The sequence below is a fragment of the Saccopteryx bilineata genome, chromosome 4 (assembly GCF_036850765.1).
Source record: "Saccopteryx bilineata isolate mSacBil1 chromosome 4, mSacBil1_pri_phased_curated, whole genome shotgun sequence".
Lineage (NCBI taxonomy): Eukaryota > Metazoa > Chordata > Mammalia > Chiroptera > Emballonuridae > Saccopteryx > Saccopteryx bilineata.
In genome coordinates this window covers 165868948-165887548 of record NC_089493.1, presented here as the reverse complement: position 1 = coordinate 165887548, position 18601 = coordinate 165868948, and the positions used below count along the sequence as shown (strand labels likewise).

Sequence of the window (18601 nt, the reverse complement as noted above, 5' to 3'; positions counted from 1 at the left end):
ATGCACCCAACCGGGATCCGCCGGCATGCCCACCAGGGGGCAACGCTCTGCTCATTTGGGGTGTTGCTCTGTTGCTACCAGAGCCATTCTAGCGCCTGAGGCAGAGGCCATGGGGCCATCCTCAGCGCCCAGGCCATCTTTGCTCCAATGGAGCCTCGGCTGCGGGAGGGGAAGAGAGAGACAGAGAGGAAGGAGAGGGGGAGGGGTGGAGAAGCAGATGGGCACTTCTCCTGTGTGCCCTGGCCGGGAATCGAACCCAGGACAGTTTTTAGCCATTTTATACTTAAGTTCTGACCCACAAGATCAAAAGATTTTAAATATTCACAACACTTGTGGTAAAAAGTCTTAAGTTCCCCAGACTCTTCTCTGGGAGTTTAGCCTCCAGATACACCATGTGACAATGATTCATTAAACTAGAACAAATCAAACAGTCCAATGGCAAAGCCTGTTTTAGCACAAGCCAGTTCAGTGGTGTGATGTTCCCAGGCCTGACTATAAGAACCTTCACGGGGATTTACTCCCTGCCTTTAACTGTAGTCATATATAACTAAACACATAAATTTGTGTCAATCTGATGTGCCAAAAAGCACTCAATTCTTTTACGCATTTTGTCCTAACTCCTCTAAAATTTTAAACGCCTATTTCAATGTGGAATCAATAAAAAAGAAAAATCCAGTTATATGTATTACTTTGGGAATATTTGGGATTGCCTGTAGCAGTTCATAAATATCTCTTCCTTTTTTAATTGTCCTACTGATTTGAGAGTGAGAGAGAGAAAGAAGTATCAACTCATTGTTTCACTTAGTTGTTCTATTTAGTTATACACTCATTGGTTGCTTCTTGTATGTGTCCTGACTGGGATGGAACCAGCAACCTCAGTGTGCTGGGATGACGCTATATCCACTGCACAACCTGGCTAGGGCCTCATAAATATCTTATTGATAAACCCACTGAAACACATACTCTTGCAATTCATATCACAATCGCATTCCTCAAAATATATGTGGCCAGCCAAAATGGAAACCTTTTATAACTACATGAAAATATTAAATAAGACCAATTCTGGTCAGTTGGTTGGAGCATCATTCCCAAATGCCAGGGTTGCAGGTTCCATACCTAATCAGGGCACATACAGATATCAACCAATGAATGAATAATGGGTGGAACAACAAGTGGATGCTTCTCTCTCTCTCCCTTCTCTCTAAAATCAATCAATCAATAAAATTTGAAATAAATAAGACCAATTCTGTAATTGTAAATTTAATACAGGTTTGGTAATACATTACCAAAAAAGTCTATATAATGGATAAGTCCAAATTAATTACATATCTAGTGAAATAAGTCTTCATTATGCAACAGAATATAAAATCCTCACAATTTTTTACATATAGCTGAAGGATCGCAGAAATTTCCCTTATTGCCTGATGATAGTTGTATAGCTCTATCTGGCAGCTTCAATCAGAAGCAAACAAAACATCCACCTAGAATGGTACCTGCTTTTGCCAATGGCAAAAAAAGTTTATTTCAAGTCTTTTATCTCTGATTAGGTACAAAAATAAAAGGTGGAACAAATAGGACAAAAGGGAATCTGGCCCAGAAAACAAACAAATAAACCCGATCTTTCTCTTATAGGTAATCTTTTCTAAAATGCTAAATCTTTGTCTTCCTTCTCAAAAATCATTTCTTTTTGCTCTATCTCCCTTTTTTAAAACATGAGTGTTTTTTAGCTTCGACTAGAATTTAAACAAAGGAGTGGATAAAAACAGGGAAAAAGCATTTTTGTCCCATTTTTTACCCCACTTGACATTTCAGAAATGAACCACTGGATGGCAACAGTTACTAAGGAGATTAACCACAGAATCAGCTATTACCACCTAAAAAAGGAAAAAAGAAAAAAAATTCACCCTGGCCAAAATCTAGTTAGCAAAATCATTTATTAATCCAGTTATGACTGGTCAAAACATGCTTCCATTAAAAAATCAATTTATATCAAGTATAAGAACTGCTATCATTAAAATTTTCAATAATATTAATGTTTTATCATAATAGTAAAAATCTCACCTATACATTTGTCAATAACCAATTTTACCCTCTCTAAGATTCTATTTCTGAAATAGCATTGCTAATTAAAAGAGAACTTAGTAAAAATAAACATTCTATCACAAAACATATATACAGTGTATCCGTCAAGTCATGTGCACTTTTGACCAGACACAGGAAAGCAACAAAAGACGATAGAAATGTGAAATCTGCACCAAATAAAAGGAAAACCCTCCCAGTTTCTTTTTTTTTAATTTTTTATTTATTTATTCATTTTAGAGAGGAGAGGGAGAGACAGAGAGAGAGAGAGAGGAGAGACAGAGAGAGAGAAGGAGGGGAGGAGCTGGAAGCATCAACTCCCATATGTGCCTTGACCAGGCAAGCCCAGGGTTTCGAACCAGCGACCTCAGCATTTCCAGGTCGACGCTTTATCCACTGCGCCACCACAGGTCAGGCCCCTCCCAGTTTCTGTAGGATGATGTGGCAGCATGTGCACATGCGCAGATGATGACATAACACCGGAGTATACAGCAGAGCAGCCCACGGCCATGCCAGTCGAGATGTGGACGGTACAGAGGAAAGTTCAGTGTGTTCTGTGGCTTGCTAAATTCGAATCCGTGACCAAAGTGCAACGTGAATATCGGCACGTTTATAAGGAAGCGCTACCACATAGGAATAACATTACTCGGTGGGATAAGCAGTTGAAGAAAACTGGCAGTTTGGTGGAGAAACCCTGTTCTGGTAGGCCATCAGTCAGTGATGAGTCTGGAGGATATACGGGATAGCTACCTAAGGAGCCCTAAAAAATCTGTGCGTGAGCCTGACCTGTGGTGGCGCAGTGGATAAACCGTCGACCTGGAAATGCCGAGGTCGCCGGTTCAAAACCCTGGGCTTGCCTGGTCAAGGCATATATGGGAGTTGATGCTTCCAGCTCCTCTCCCCCTTCTCTCTCTCCGTCTCTCCTCTCTAAAAAATGAATAAATAAAATTAAAAAAAAAAATCTGTGCGTAAGCCCACATCGAACTACACTGAATAGGTATGAAACTGGGAGAGTTTTCCTTTTATTTGGTGCAGATTTCACATTTCTATCATCTTTTGTTGCTTTCCTGTGACCGGTCAAAAGTGCACCATGACTTTATGGACACACTGTATTGTATGTTTGTTTATATAATTTTCTAGTCATGTTGTCATATCATGTAACAGCATGATAAACACCACCATGCTCTCAACTATAAGTAGAGAATACACTTTCACAAAGAATGACTTTTAATAAGACAACTGGATTATGAAACATTTATTTTATTTTTATTCAGTGAGAGGAGCAGAGGGAGAGAGACAGACTCCCCACACTCCCCCACTCCCTACATTCGCTGGGACCAGGATCCACCAGGACAGTCCACTAGGGCAGGGGTTCCCAAACTGCGGCCCCCTGAGGCCATTTATCCGGCCCCCGCCACACTTCCAGAAGAGGCACCTCTTTCATTGGTGGTCAGTGAGAGGAGCATAGTCCCACTGAAATACTGGTCAGTTTGTTGATTTAAATTTACTTATTCTTTAATTTCAATATTGTATTTGTTCCCATTTTGTTTTTTTACTTTAAAATAAGATATGTGCAGTGTGCATAGGGATTTGTTCAGTTTTTTTTTATAGTCTGGCCCTCCAATGGTCTGAGGGACAGTGAACTGGCCCCCTGTGTAAAAAGTTTGGGGACCCCTGCACTAGGGATTGAGGCTGTGCCCATCTGAGGCCCTTGCTTCATTGCACAGCAAATGAGCTCTTCTTAGTGCCTAAGGGGGAGGCCACGGAGTCATCCTCAATGCCGGGGGTCAACTTGCTCCAATCGGGCAATGGCTGCGGGGGGAAGAGGGGGGGAGCAAGAGGGGGAAGGGTGGAGAAGATGAGTGCTTCTCCTGTGTGCACTGACCAGGAATCAAACCTGGGACATCCACACGCCAAGCTGATGCTCTACCACTGAGCCAACTGGCCAGGGCTGAAATTTTTATTTTTAACATGTTAATTTGTATGCTGAGTTAGGAACTAAAATATTAGTAGTTACAAATTTTGTTTCTGCTAACTTTTAAGAATAATCATCACTCCCATGAATATAACCTAGAGCTATGAGAAAGCTTAAGGAAAGACAATCTTTATTTTACACTACCTCTCCTCACAAACCTTCAAAAATGAAGCTCCCTTAAAAAATTCAGATTTGGGCCCTGGCCGGTTGGCTCAGCGGTAGAGCGTCGGCCTGGCGGGGGACCCGGGTTCGATTCCCGGCCAGGGCACACAGGAGAAGCACCCATTTGCTTCTCCATCTCCCCCCCCTCCTTCCTCTCTGTCTCTCTCTTCCCCTCCCGCAGCGGAGGCTCCATTGGAGCAAAGATGGCCCGGGTGCTGGGGATGGCTCCTTGGCCTCTGCCCCAGGCGCTAGAGTGGCTCTGGTAGAGGCAGAGCGACCCCCCGAGGGGCAGAGCCTCGCCCCTGGTGGGCGTGCCAGGTGGATCCCGGTCGGGCGCATGCGGGAGTCTGTCTGACTGCCTCCCCATTTTCAACTTCAGAAAAATACAAAAAAAAAATTCAGATTTGAAAAATAAGCTAAATAAAACATTTTAAACTACTAAAATATGCCCTAACTAGATAGCTCAGCTGGTTAGAGCACTGCCCCAAAGCACAGAGGTTTGCCAGTTCAATCCCTAGAGAGATAGAGAGGAGAGAAGCGGGGAGCATTAACTCCTAGTAGTTGCTTCCTTGACCGAACATGCCCAGGGCTTTGAACTGGTGACCTCAGTGTTCCAGGTCAATGTTTTATCCACTGTGTCACCACAGGTCAGGCTCTGGCTCTCTTTCTCTCCCTTACTCTCTTTCTAAAAATCAATTTTAAAAAACCCTTCTAAAATATACATTTTCAAAAATGGACTTGCTATTTCTCCTCTTCTCTCTTATTTAGCCTATCAGATAGACCAACATGTTTTGCCTTTCCCCACCTAAATTAAGCCCCCTACTTTTAACTCAGAAGCGTCACCTACACCAATTTTAGAATGCAAGGCTTACTACTAACTTTTATATAGTTGGTGCAGCAAAACGTATGGGTCAATGTTCCAAGAGATAATTACTGAAGGGAATAGCAATTCATTTTTGCAAAAAACACAGTACTCCAAAAGTTTCTACAGTAGCATCCACCGCAAACATTCTCCAAGAACCACTCAAAGGGAAAAAGTAAACACAGCTGCAATTCAGTACCAAATAATGATAAATTTTGGAATGAGTTTTGCTGATACTGTAACTAACGCCCAATATAATCAGCAGCAATATCCTGAAATACTGGAATGAAAAGGCTATATTCCTTAATAAAAACTTCTCAAATTTCTTTCTAGAAGGAAAACTATACTCCCAATTTCAGACCCAAAATTTTCTCACAGAATGTAAATGGTATTTTGGGATTTCTTTAGATTCACACAGCACCGGAGAGAACCATCATACTCTACCTCAGGGGTCCCCAAACTACGGGCCCGTGGGCCGCATGCGGCCCCCTGAGGCCATTTATCAGGCCCCCGCTGCACTTTTGGAAGGGGCACCACCATCTCATTAGCCAAAAGCAGGCCCATAGTTCCCATTGAAATACTGGTCAGTTTGTTGATTTAAATTTACTTGTTCTTTATTTTAAATATTGTATTTGTTTCCGTTTTGTTTTTTTACTTTAAAATAAGATATTTGCAGTGTACATAGGGATTTGTTCATAGTTTTTTGTATAGTCTGGCCCTCTAACGGTCTGAGGAACAGTGAACTGACCCCCTGTGTAAAAAGTTTGGGGATCCCTGCTCTACCTAATTCTAAGCTAAAATCGGAAAAAGTTAACTCTACTTTGCTCAACTACAAAAACTTCATTTCTAATCTATAGTTTTTTTTTGTTGTTGTTGTTTTTTAATTTTTTTTTATTTATTAATTCATTTTAGAGAGGAGAGAGAGTGAGACAGAGAGAAAGAGAGAGAGAGGAAGGGGGGAGGAGCTGGAAGCATCAACTCCCATATGTGCCTTGACCAGGCAAGCCCAGGGTTTTGAACTGGCGACCTCAGCATTTCCAGGTCGACGCTTTATCCACTGCGCCACCACAGGTCAGGCCTAATCTATAGTTTTAATGTAAAATCTATTTTCTAAGTCTCTAATTAAAGATGGGAGAAAGGAAGGTCTTTTTCCAAATAATATTATCATTAAGTACTTAGGTCACCACCGCCTGACCTGTAGTGGTACAGTGGATAAAGTGTTGACCTGGAATGGTGAGGTTGCTGTTTCAAAACCCCAGGCTTGCCCAGTCAAAGCACATATGAGAAGCAACTACCACCTATGGGCTGATGCTTTCTACTCTTCCCCCTCTTCTCTCTCTCTCCTCTCTCTAAAACCAATACATAAAATCTTTAAAAAAAAAAAGTCTCAAATGTATGTATCAACATATTCCATTATTATTCTATTTAGTCATCTTACCTATTCAATGAAGTAGATTAACTGATCTTCATGTTAAGTAACAAACTCAGAAAAGATAAGTGGCTTGCCCAAGATCACAAAACTATGCAGGGATCTAAAGCCATGTACTTCACACTCCAAAGCTCACACCCTTTCACCACATCAAATTGAATTAGGTCAACCTGCTAAACAAGGGAGTATAACTAAAATAAATACTAAACAATGAAATAAGCAGAGATCTACAAATATTGCAATGTCATGGCTAACAGTAATAGTAATGTCAGAAAAAAACTTCTTTAAATTAAATTAAGTGTAACAAATCTGTTACACTCCCCTTATTATCAAGCCCACTAATTCCTCTCTGCCACAGTTCAACAGGCAAATCATGCTTTCCTTTAGTAATTTCCGGCAGCTACGTCTATATAATGTCTAACCAGCACATGTATAACAACATAGGTGCCACAACAGGTTTCTAAGAAAGAAGGCGGCTTACATATTCATTAGAAAAACCATAGGAATAAAGTATCTGGCAATTGAAGTAAGAAATGTTACTCTATATTTTCCCTATCATAATAAATGGGTAAGGTTGAAGTTAGAAGGAAGTCTTGGCTTCTGCTCGTTATCCCAAACAGAAAATAAACACTGAACACTCCAAAGGAATATTCTATTTTAGTAAGTTAAAAGAGCTCAAACACTCATAAACCTCCAATTAATACCAATAAGGGGAGGACAGCATAATGACTAAAAGCATGGACTCCTAGAATACTAAAGCTCAGAGTGTGATCTTAGCTAACTTGTTTCACTTCTCTTAGCCTCATTTTCCTGAGCTAGAAAACAAAGGTAGCAGTAACCATAATCAGAGTTACTTATGATTAAGTAAGACAATATATCTAAACTTGTACACCAGGGCTTAACACATGGTAATTGCTCAACAAATATTGTTATTATTACTATTAATATTACCACTACTACTATTATTAAGGTCCGTTTGCCTAAGAACCTTGTCTTCCTATACTCTTACTCTCTACTCCACAAAAATAACATAAAACCCATTATACTTGTCTTAAACTAACAAGTAACCTGAGCATATTAAGTACTACATATACATTCATTCAACATTTATTAAGCATCTACTATGTGCCAAACATTCTAGTATATACTGGGAACACAAAAATAAATAAGACATGATCTCTGCTTATTAAGACAGATAAAGAAAAAGATAATCAAATAAATGCAATAACGTATTACAGACACTTTAACAGTTAGATACATAACATGGGAACACAGAAGAAGTCGATTCCAATTGGGATACTAATAAAGGAAATCAGAGATTACAACTCTGAAACATGAAGATATCCTATAGGATGAAAAAGAGGGACAACAGTGACAGCAGCAGTATATAGTGATAGTTACAAACATCAGCTTTACAATCCAGGAAGATACCTGGATTCAAATCCTGCCTCCATGCATGACCTCGTGTGTATTACATAATTTCTCTAAGCCCCAGTTTCCTTACCTATAAATCGGAGATAATATCACTTTCCTCATATGGTAGTTGTAAAATTTATTTGAGGATATATAAGTAAGCATTTAGCCCAGTACACAATAAGCACTCAGCATGTAGCAGTTATTACTATGATTCTAGAAGCAGTGGAAGCAAAAATTACAGATTCAGAGGTTCATAGAACTACAGCAATTTGGTATAGATGAAATATAAAAAGCAAAAAAAAAGTAGGGTACAGCAAGAATAGGGTTGATAAAATAGAAGCAAAATCCTAAAAACTTTGGAATTTAGACTTACCTTTTATCTAAGGAACGGGAAGGCTTCTTGCCAAAGTAGTGAAATGATTAAACTGGCAGTAGAGAATTTACTCTGATAACACATTAGAGAAAGAATTAGAGAGGTATAATCTTAGAGGTAGATAAAACCAAGGATTAATGCAGTAAGTGCAGGTGAAAGATGATGGTTTGATTTACAGCAGAAGCAGTGAGGATATAGTGAAAGAGACATGTAAACAAGACATTAAGAACAAACCTACAGGACTTAGTGCCTGCCTGCTTAGATGTATGTGGTGAGAAGAAACAGCAGATGTGAGCTCCGAGGTTTCTGAGGTCAGTGACTAGCTTTTAGGGCAATGTAATTAACCCTGGGGGGGGTGGGATAAGCAGTGGAAGGGGGAAAAGGATAAGTGGTGGAGGGAGAAATGAAAAGTTAGTTTCAGAACTGGTGAGGCTTAGATGTTTATGGAACATGTATACATTGGGCAGTTGGAAGGCCTCTTAGCAGACGGCTAAAAGAAGGGAGACAGGGAAGCAATTGGGTATCTTAAGAGAAGACTGCTGAGCCTGACCTGTCGTGGCGCAGTGGATAAAGCGTAGACCTGGAATGCCGGGGTCGCCGGTTCACCTGGGCTTGCCCGGTCAGGGCACATATGGGAGTTGATGCTTCCTGCTCCTCCCCCTTCTCTCTCTCTCTCTCTCTCTCTCTCTATCCCCTCTCTAAAAAAAATGAATAATTAAAATAATTAAAAAAAAAAAAAAGACTGCTGAAAGTGAAGTGCAAATGCCAAAGGTCCTGAGCTAGGACATGCTTGGAGAGTTTATAGAATGTAATGAAGCAATTGTGGTTTTGCTCAAGTATGAGCAACAGTCTTATGCTGATGGATTCTGTGGCCTTTCATGTAAAATCACAGCTCCTTTAAACCTTCCACTTAAACCCCATTAAACTACTGAAGACACCCAAACATCAAACTTTACAGTGACCATCCACTAACATAGGGCAATGGCTCATACATTAATTAGTTTAGGATCTTGGACTGTCACAAGACCATGAGAAAATTAAATGAGGTAATGCAATTAAAGTGCACAATGCCTACAACACTCAAATATAACTTGTTAATATCTGAAAGGAGTTTAAAAAGGTAAACATAATTTGAATAAATAATTTACATTGTTTTTATATTCTTTCAAATGTTTAGTTCCTGCAAAGATTGATGTCTTTAATGAACAGGGACATTTTTTTCATCTTTGTAATTCCAAAGCCTAGCACAAAGCTTATCAAATAGTAAACTTTAGGTAAATTATTGTACTATGGAATAAATAAATCCACTCTACAATACCAATCAGAATTCTCAAACTGCCAACGACTCTAATCTCTGAAAGACAATTTAATTATGCAAGATGTGAGTTCATAAAATTGCAGCCCCGGGGCCCTGGCCGGTTGGCTCAGCGATAGAGCGTTGGCCTAGCGTGCGAAGGACCCGGGTTCGATTCCCAGCCAGGGCACACAGGAGAAGCGCCCATTTGCTTCTCCACCCCTCCGCCACGCCTTCCTCTCTGTCTCTCTCTTCCCCTCCCGCAGCCAAGGCTCCATTGGAGCAAAGATGGCCCGGGCGCTGGGGATGGCTCTGTGGCCTCTGCCTCAGGCGCTAGAGTGGCTCTGGTCACAACATGGCGACGCCCAGGATGGGCAGAGCATCGCCCCATGGTGGGCGTGCCAGGTGGATCCCGGTCGGGCGCATGCGGGAGTCTGTCTGACTGTCTCTCCCTGTTTCCAGCTTCAGAAAAATGCAAAAAAAAAAAAAAAAATTGCAGCCCTACTCCAAACTACAGTCTTATTTTCTTCTGAAAAGAATGAGTGAATAATAATTGTAACAGATAAGAAACAAGGAGATTATACACAATAGTAAGTACCTTGGATAATGTATTATCATATTATTCTAAATTTTTTGGGGGGGTGGTTATAGCTCAAACTCATGTACTTGATTTAAGTAGTCTTAAATAATAGTCTCTTCAAATTAAAAGAATACAAACTTTCCTTTCTTTTTTTTTTCCTTCTTTTACTTTTTTTTTAATTGTTTTTTTTAGATAGAGGAAGGGAGAGAGACACACACTGAATCCTTTGGTTCACCTAATTACATGGATAGAACCGCAAACTTATCCCATCTAGGCCACACTGCAAGTTATCCTTGACTTTTAGTTTTATTACTATTTATGTTAAATTTACTCCCGGGCCATAAGTTTTTGTTTCTTCAGTTTCTTCTGGGATATCTTTTTCTTCTGTGCAACTTCCTCTTCTGGTATTGGAACAATCTGCTCCTTTTCAGTAAGGATCATCTCAATGTGGCAGGGAGAGCTCATGTAAGGGTTAATCCGCCCATGAGCTCTGTAAGTTCTCCTTCGCATTTTGGGCGCCTTGTTCACCTGAATGTGCTCAATGACCAGAGAATCTACGTCTAACCCCTTAAGTTCAGCATTACTCTCTGCATTTTTAAGCATGTGGAGCAAAAATTCAGCACTCTTTTTAGGCCAGCGACCCTGTGTCCAGCCCCACTGTTTGGCCTGGGCACACCTACCAACTCCACCATTGTAACGACGGAATGGCACACACTGCTTCTGTAAAGTGACATCCTTCAGGTACTTGGTGGCTTTTCGAATATGCATACCCTTGATGGCCTGGGCAGTTTCACACGTGTTCTTAAAGTGAACTCGAAGGTTTGAGCCTCTTGACTTGCATGATTTTGTGGGGTTTTCTGGGTCAAGTGAGTAGCGAACCATTTTGAGAGGTCACCTAGGCCCGTTTTCGGGAAGAGAGCCAAACTTTCCTTTCTTAACCTGTCACTCAAATCCTAAGTGAAACGGGTACTAAAATATAGTACAGAACCTTACTGTTCATAGAATTAAAATAACTAGTAATTTAACGTAATTGAAACCACTGAACAGAGACATCCAAGATCTGTTACTATTGCTGGACACTGGTTCGGGTGTTCAGCAAATAGTATGCTACTTAAAAATTAAATTCATACCTCTTAAGCAGTTGTTAGAAGACACTAGATGCAAAACTAATTGCTATGTTTTATATGTTATTCTACTTATCCAATTGTTTATTATCCTGGCAAAAGAATTCTGTTATATTCTTCTTACAGACTATATATTCCATCCACATCAGATGCTCTCAGACTACACCTACACAAACCAACCATCTCCTCCACTTCAGTTTTGTCTCCTCTCAAACATTTTTCCAGGCTTTGTCAGGGAGAAGATGCATGGAGAAAAAAAAAAGTAAACACTAATACTATGACCAATTGCTGTTCTGGTAGTATGGCAAACACAGATTTAAAGCACATGAGCTCCCCTCATCCCCTATCCACCTTCAGCATACACAAGAGGGGCAGAAACTTCAAGAAATAGAATACTGCCTGACCAGGCAGTGGTGCAGTAGATATAGCGTCGGACTGGGATGCGGAGGACCCAGGAAGACCCTGAGGTCGCCAGCTTGAGCGCGGGCTCATCTGGCTTGAGCAAAAAGCTAACCAGCTTGGACCCAAGGTTGCTGGCTCAAGCAAGGGGTTGCTCAGTCTGCTGAAGGTCTGCCGTCAAGGCACACGTGAGAAAGCAATCAATGAACAACTAAGGTATCGCAACAAAGAACTGATGATTGATGCTTCTCATCTCTCTCCATTCCTGTCTGTCTGTCCCTATCTATCCCCCCCCCTCTGTCCCTGTAAAAAAAAAAAAAGAGAGAGAATATTATTATTATTACGAGTGGGAAGAGAATCGTTTGTGTGACCATAATAAATTTTGCAGCATATTAAATATCCCCCCATTAAACTTCTCTTGAAGACCAAATCAAGAAAACAAAAACAATCCAATAACCCAGAATAGCCAAAACAATCCTGAAGAAAAAACAAAGTTAGAGGATGTACACTTCTCAATTTCAAAACTTATAATAAAGCTACAGTATCAAGACAGTATGAAACTGGTATAAGAAGACATGTAAATCAATAGGATAAATAGAAATAAACCCTCACATTTACAGTAAATTGATTTTGACAAGGGTGCCAAGATAATTCAATGGAGAAAGAAAGTCTTTTCAACAAATGGTGTTGGGGACAATTAGTTATTGACATTTAAAAGAAAAAAGCTGGCCTAACCAGGCGGTGGTGCAGTGGATAGAGCTTTGGACTGGGATGCTGAGGACCCAGGTTCGAGACCCCAAGGTTGCCAGCTTGAGTGAGAGCCCATCTGGCTTGAGCAAAATAAAAAAATGCTCACCAGTTTAAACCCAAGGTCGCTGGCTCAAGCAAGGAGTTACTTGGTCTGCTGAAGGCCCGTGGTCAAGGCACATATGAGAAAGCAATCAATGAACTAAGGTGTCGCAACGAAAAACTGATGATTGATGATTCTCATCTCTTTCCATTCCTGTCTGTCTGTCCCTATCTATCCCTCTCTCTGTCCCTGTAAAAGAAAAAAAAAAAAGAATAAAGCTAAACCTCTATCTCAAATCTTATATAAAAATTAACTCTAGGCCCTGGCCGGTTGGCTCAGTGGTAGAGCATTGGCCCAACATGTGGATGTCCTGGGTTTGATTTTCAGTCAGGGCACACAGAAGAAGCACCTGTCTGCTTCTCCACCCCTCCCCCTCTCACTTCTCTCTCTTTCTCTCTTCCCCTCCTGTAGCCACAGCTCAATGGAAGTGAGTTGGTCCCAGGCACTGAGGAGGCTCCATGTCCTCTGCCTCAGGTGCTAAAAAATGGCTCAGGTTGCAATTGAGCAAGGACCCCAGATGGGCAGAGCACTGCCCCCTAGTGGGTTTACTAGGTGGATCCCAGTGGGATGCATGTGGGAGTCTGTCTCTGCCTCCCCTCCTCTCACTAAATTAAAAAAAATTAACTCTAAATAGATCAAAGACCTAAATATAAAAGCTAAAACTATAAAACTCTTAGAAGAAAAGTCATAAATAATCGACACCTAATTATGCAGTAGTTTCTTAAACATGACACCAAAGCATAAGCCACAAAAAAAATAAATATAAAAATTGGGCTACGCCAAAATTTGAAAATGTTAATGACACAAACAAGTGAACAGACAACCCACGGAATGGGAGAAAATATTTGTAAATCGCACATCTAAGGGACTAGTATACAGAATATATAATTTTTTTCTAAAAACAAAACAAAACACACACAATGCAACAGTAAAAACACAAATAACCCAATCAAGACATGGAAAAAATATTTGAATAGACATTTTTCCAAAGATATACAAATGGCCAACAGGCACACGAAAAGATGCTCAACTTCATTAGGCACTGAGGAAATGCAAATCAAAACCACAATGAGATACCACTCTATATCCACCAGAATGGCATATTCAAAAACAATATAAAATAACAATTTTAGCAAGGATGGGGAGAAATTGGGACACTCATACATTGCTGGTAGAATATAAAATGTTCCAGCTGCTGTAGAAAACACATTGGTAATTTCTCAGAAAGTTAAACATAGAGTTATCATATGACCAACCAATTCCACTCCTGGGTCTATACACAAGAGAACTAAAAGATATGTTCACACAAAACTTGTACACAAATATAGCATCACTATTTATAACAGCCAAAACATGGAAATAACCTAACAATCAATTGTCTTCAAACAATCAACAAAATGTGGTTTATCCACAGAACATTCCAATGACACATGTGGAAACCTTGAAAACAATATGCTAAGTGAAAGAAGCAAGGCACAAGACTATTGTATGATTCCACTTATATAAAATGCTCAGACAAGGCAAATCCAGAGAAAGTATTGATAGATAAGTGATTACCAGAGCCTGCAGGGAGAGAGAAACGAGAAATGACTGCTAATGATAAAAATATCTTAAAATAGTGGTGATGGTTGCTCAACTTTGTGAATCGATTAAAAACCACTGAATAGTACACTTTAAAGAGTGAATTCTATGATGTGTGGATTATATTTAAATTTTTAAAAATTGGGAATTGGAATTTGAAAAATACTTCAGAAATTTGTTAAATTTCTTATTTGGTTAAATATACTCTAGTTTTGTAAGAAAATGTCTTTGTTGTTAGGGAATGTACATTGAAGAATTTAAAAGTAAAGACCATTATGTATATACAACCTACTTACTTTCAAATGGTTCCAATAAATTATTTATTTATAGAGATAAAGAGAATGAGACAAAATGAATATAACTGGTGAATCTAGGTAAAGGGTATATGAGAGCTCCCTGTACTATTTGTGCAACTTTCCAGTAAGTGTAAAATTATATCAAAATAAAAATTAACGGCCCTCACTGGATAGCTTCATTGGTTAAAACTTCATCCCAAAGTGCAGAGGTTGTTGGTTCAGTCCTTTGTCAGGGAATACAGTGTGTGCGTAAAGTCATGGTGCACTTTTGACCGGTCACAGGAAAGCAACAAAAGACGATAGAAATGTGAAATCTGCACCAAATAAAAGGAAAACCCTCCCAGTTTCTGTAGGATGATGTGGCAGCATGTGCGCATGCACAGATGATGACGTAACACCGTGTATACAGCGGAGCAGCCCACGGCCATGCCAGTCGAGATAGATGTGGACGGTACAGAGGAAAGTTCAGTGTGTTCTGTGGCTCCCTAAATTCGAATCCGTGACCAAAGTGCAACGTGAATATTGGCGCGTTTATGACGAAGCGCCATCACATAGGAATAACATTACTCGGTGGGATAAGCAGTTGAAGGAAACGGCAGTTTGGTAGAGAAACCCCGTCTGGTAGGCCATCAGTCAGTGACGAGTCTGTAGAAGCTATACGGGATAGCTAACTATGGAGCCCTAAAAAATCTGTGCGTGAGCCCACATTGAACTGCACTGAATAGGTATGAAACTGGGAGAGTTTTTCTTTTATTTGGTGCAGATTTCACATTTCTTTTGTCTTTTGTTGCTTTCCTGTGACCGGTCAAAAGTGCACCATGACTTTACAGACACACTGTATAAAGGAACAGGTCTATGTTCCTGTTTCTCTCTATCCCTTCCGCTCTCTCTAAAATCAATAAATAAGAGAATTTATTCAATATAATTTAACTATTACCCTTTTTGGGATTTGCTCTTTGATGGTAGTTTGTTTCACATGTTACTAAATTTAGCAATTGTTCGATTTTTAAAAGATAATAAAGTGTAGAGATTTAGCAGAAAATACGTAAACATGAGAAAAAAATCAATTATAAGTTGACAGGAGCCTGATCAGTCAGTGGTGCAGTGGATAGAGCATCAGAATGGGACGCTGAAGACCCAGGTTCGAAACCCCGGGGTCTCCAGCTTGAGCGCGGGCTCATCTGGTTTGAGCAAGGCTCACCAGCTTGAGCCTAAGGTCGCTGGCTCAAGCAAGATGTCACTCAGTCTGCTGTAGCCCCCTGGTCAAAGCACATGAGAAATCATCAATGAACAACTAAAGTGCTGCAACGAAGAGTTGATGTTTCTCATCTCTCTCCTTTTCTGTCTGCTTGTCCCTATCCGTCCCTCTTTCTGACTCTGCCTCTGTCACACACACACAAAAAAAAAGAATGAAAGAAACTGACAGGAGCTCAAAGTCCTGTCAAAGTATAGCACCCAAGGTACCAACTGACATGGTCAAAATTTTATTTGACTAAAATTTCATAAAATGCCTCTAAAAACTTTTTAAATTTGTCTGATCAGGCGGTGGCGCAGTGGATAGAGCGTTGGACTGGGATGCAGAGGACCCAGGTTCGAGACCCCAAGGTTGCCAGCTTGAGCGCGGGCTCATCTGGTTTGAGCAAAAGCTCACCAGCTTGGAACCAAGGTCTCTGGCTTGAGCAAGGGGTTACTTGGTCTGCTGAAGGCCTGCGGTCAAGGCACATATGAGAAAGCAATCAATGAACAACTAAGGTCACAACGAAAAACTGGTGATTGATGCTTCTCATCTCTCTTTGTTCCTGTCTGTCTGTCCCTGTCTATCCCTCTCTGACTCTCTCTCTCCGTCCTTGTAAAAAAATAAATAAATAAAAAACCTTTTTAAATTCATTATTACAGAAAACACTATAGGTTTAATTATCTAGGTTTAATACAATATTGAGATAATTTTTCCAAAACTCAACTCATCACATAAAGGATAAAAAGTTATTCTTCCTGGAATTTAATCAATATATGAAGCATTGTCATCAATCACAAATAGTGTGAGGTCAAATCAGGAAAAAAATAAGGGTTCTATTACAGAAACATCTACTCAGAGTACAGTATTCTATGTTAACTGTGTTCAGTGATTTCAGGGAGAATATCAGTAAGTGCTCAGTCTCTCCCTGTAATAGATGCTTTTTAATCTTCAGTCAATATTTTGATTTGCTAATATCTATGATGAAATGCGATGCCAATATCTGTGATGAAATTACGTAAGGATTGTATTAAAACTTGTTCTCACTCATAACCATTCACAGATTCAAAGCAGTCCCTCTTAAAAGCTCAACAGCATTTTTTGTAGAAAGACCCATCCTAAAATTTATGTGGAATCTCATGGGATCCTGAACAGCCAAAACAATCTTGGGAAAAAAAAAATGGCCAAAGATGGAAGACTAACACTTTCTGATTTCAAAACTTACTACAAAAACTACAGTAATCAAAACAGTGTGGGCCTGACTTGTGGCGGCACAGTGGACAGAGTGTTGACCTGGATGTTGAGGTCGCCAGTTTGAAACCCTAGGCTTGTCCGGTCAAGGCACATATGAGAAGCAACTATTATAAGTTGCTGCTTCCTGCTCCCCCCTTTCTCTATCTCTCCTCTAAAATAAATAAATAAAATCTTAAAAGAAAAAAGAAAAACAGTGTGGTACTGGCGTTAAGAAAGACATAGAGACCAGTGGAATTGAACAAAGAACCCAGAAATAAATCCTCCCCTATGCGGTCAATCGATTTTCAATGAGGATGCCTAGACCACTCAATGGCAGAAAAGGCAGTCTTTTCAACAGTGCTAGAAAAACTGGATATTTACATGCAAAAGAATGAAGTTATACCCTTACCTTACATCATACACAAAAATGAACTCACAATGGATCAAAGACCCAAATAGGAGCTAAAACTATAATAAAATTCTTAGAAGAACGCATTGGAAAAAATATTAAAAATGGATTTGGCAATGACTTCATGGATATGACACTAAAAGTACACACAATAAAAGAAAAAAATAGATCAAAAGAACTTTATCAAATTAAAAACTTGCGCATTAAAAGACACTTTCAAGAGTGAAAAGGCAACCCATGGAATGGGAGAAAACATATACAAATTATATAAAATATATCTGATAAGGGATTAATATACAGAATATATAAAGAACTCCTACAATTAAACAATAAAAAAACAACCCAATTAAAAACGGGCAAAGGAAAGCCCTGGCCAGTTGGCTCAGTGTAGAACATCAACCCACATGTGGAAGTCCTGTGTTCGATTCCTGGCCAGGGCACACAGGAGAAGCGCCCATCTGCTTCTTCACCCTCCCCCCTCTCCTTTCTCTTTATCTCTCTCTTCCCCTCCCGCAGCCAAGGCTCCACTGGAGCAAACTTGGCCCAGGCACTGAGGATGGCTCCATGGCCTCTACCTCAGGCGCTAAAAGAGCTCTGGTTGCAACAGAGCAACATCCCAGATGGGCAGAACCTCACCCCCTAGTGGGTAGGCCGGGTGGATCCCTGTCGGGTGCGTGCGAGAGTCTGTCTCTCTGCCTCCCCGCTTCACACTTCAGGGGGAAAAAAAAATAAGCAAAGGATTTAAATAGACATTTCACCAACGAAGGTATACAATGGCCAGTAAGCACGTGAAAAGATGCTCAACATCACTGTTAGGAAAATTCCAATCCAAACCCCAATGAGATACTACTTGACACCATCAGAGTGGCTATTATTTAAAACAGGCAACCTAAACTGTTCTCCTGCTCAATTTGTTAGTTTTTAGGGCTAATACCTGGGGGTACACTTGGTTTTTCTCTTTTCAAAATTGCACGCTAATGCAGGTGAATCAAACCACTAGGATACAGTGGGATATCCACTTTTTTTTTTAATTTTTTTAATTTTTTATTTATTTATTTTTAGAGAGGGAAAGAGACAGAGAGAGAGAGAGAAAGAGAGAGAGGAGGGGGGGAGGAGCTGGAAGCATCAACTTCCATATGTGCCTTGACCAGGCAAGCCCAGGGTTTCGAACCAGCGACCTCAGCATTTCCAGGTCAACGCTTTATCCACTGCGCCACCACAGGTCAGGCCAGGATATCCACTTTTTTAAAACACACTTTCTACTACTGAAAACAGCATCCATTAAGGGAAAAACAAGAACTAAAG

At 40.2% G+C, this 18601-nt stretch overlaps 1 protein-coding gene across 3 annotated transcripts in view; it reads right to left on the bottom strand.

Annotated features, from left to right (window-relative positions):
* Positions 1-18601, bottom strand: part of ANKHD1 (ankyrin repeat and KH domain containing 1) — a 145940-nt gene that overhangs the window by 118565 nt on the left and 8774 nt on the right. The window lies entirely within an intron of this gene.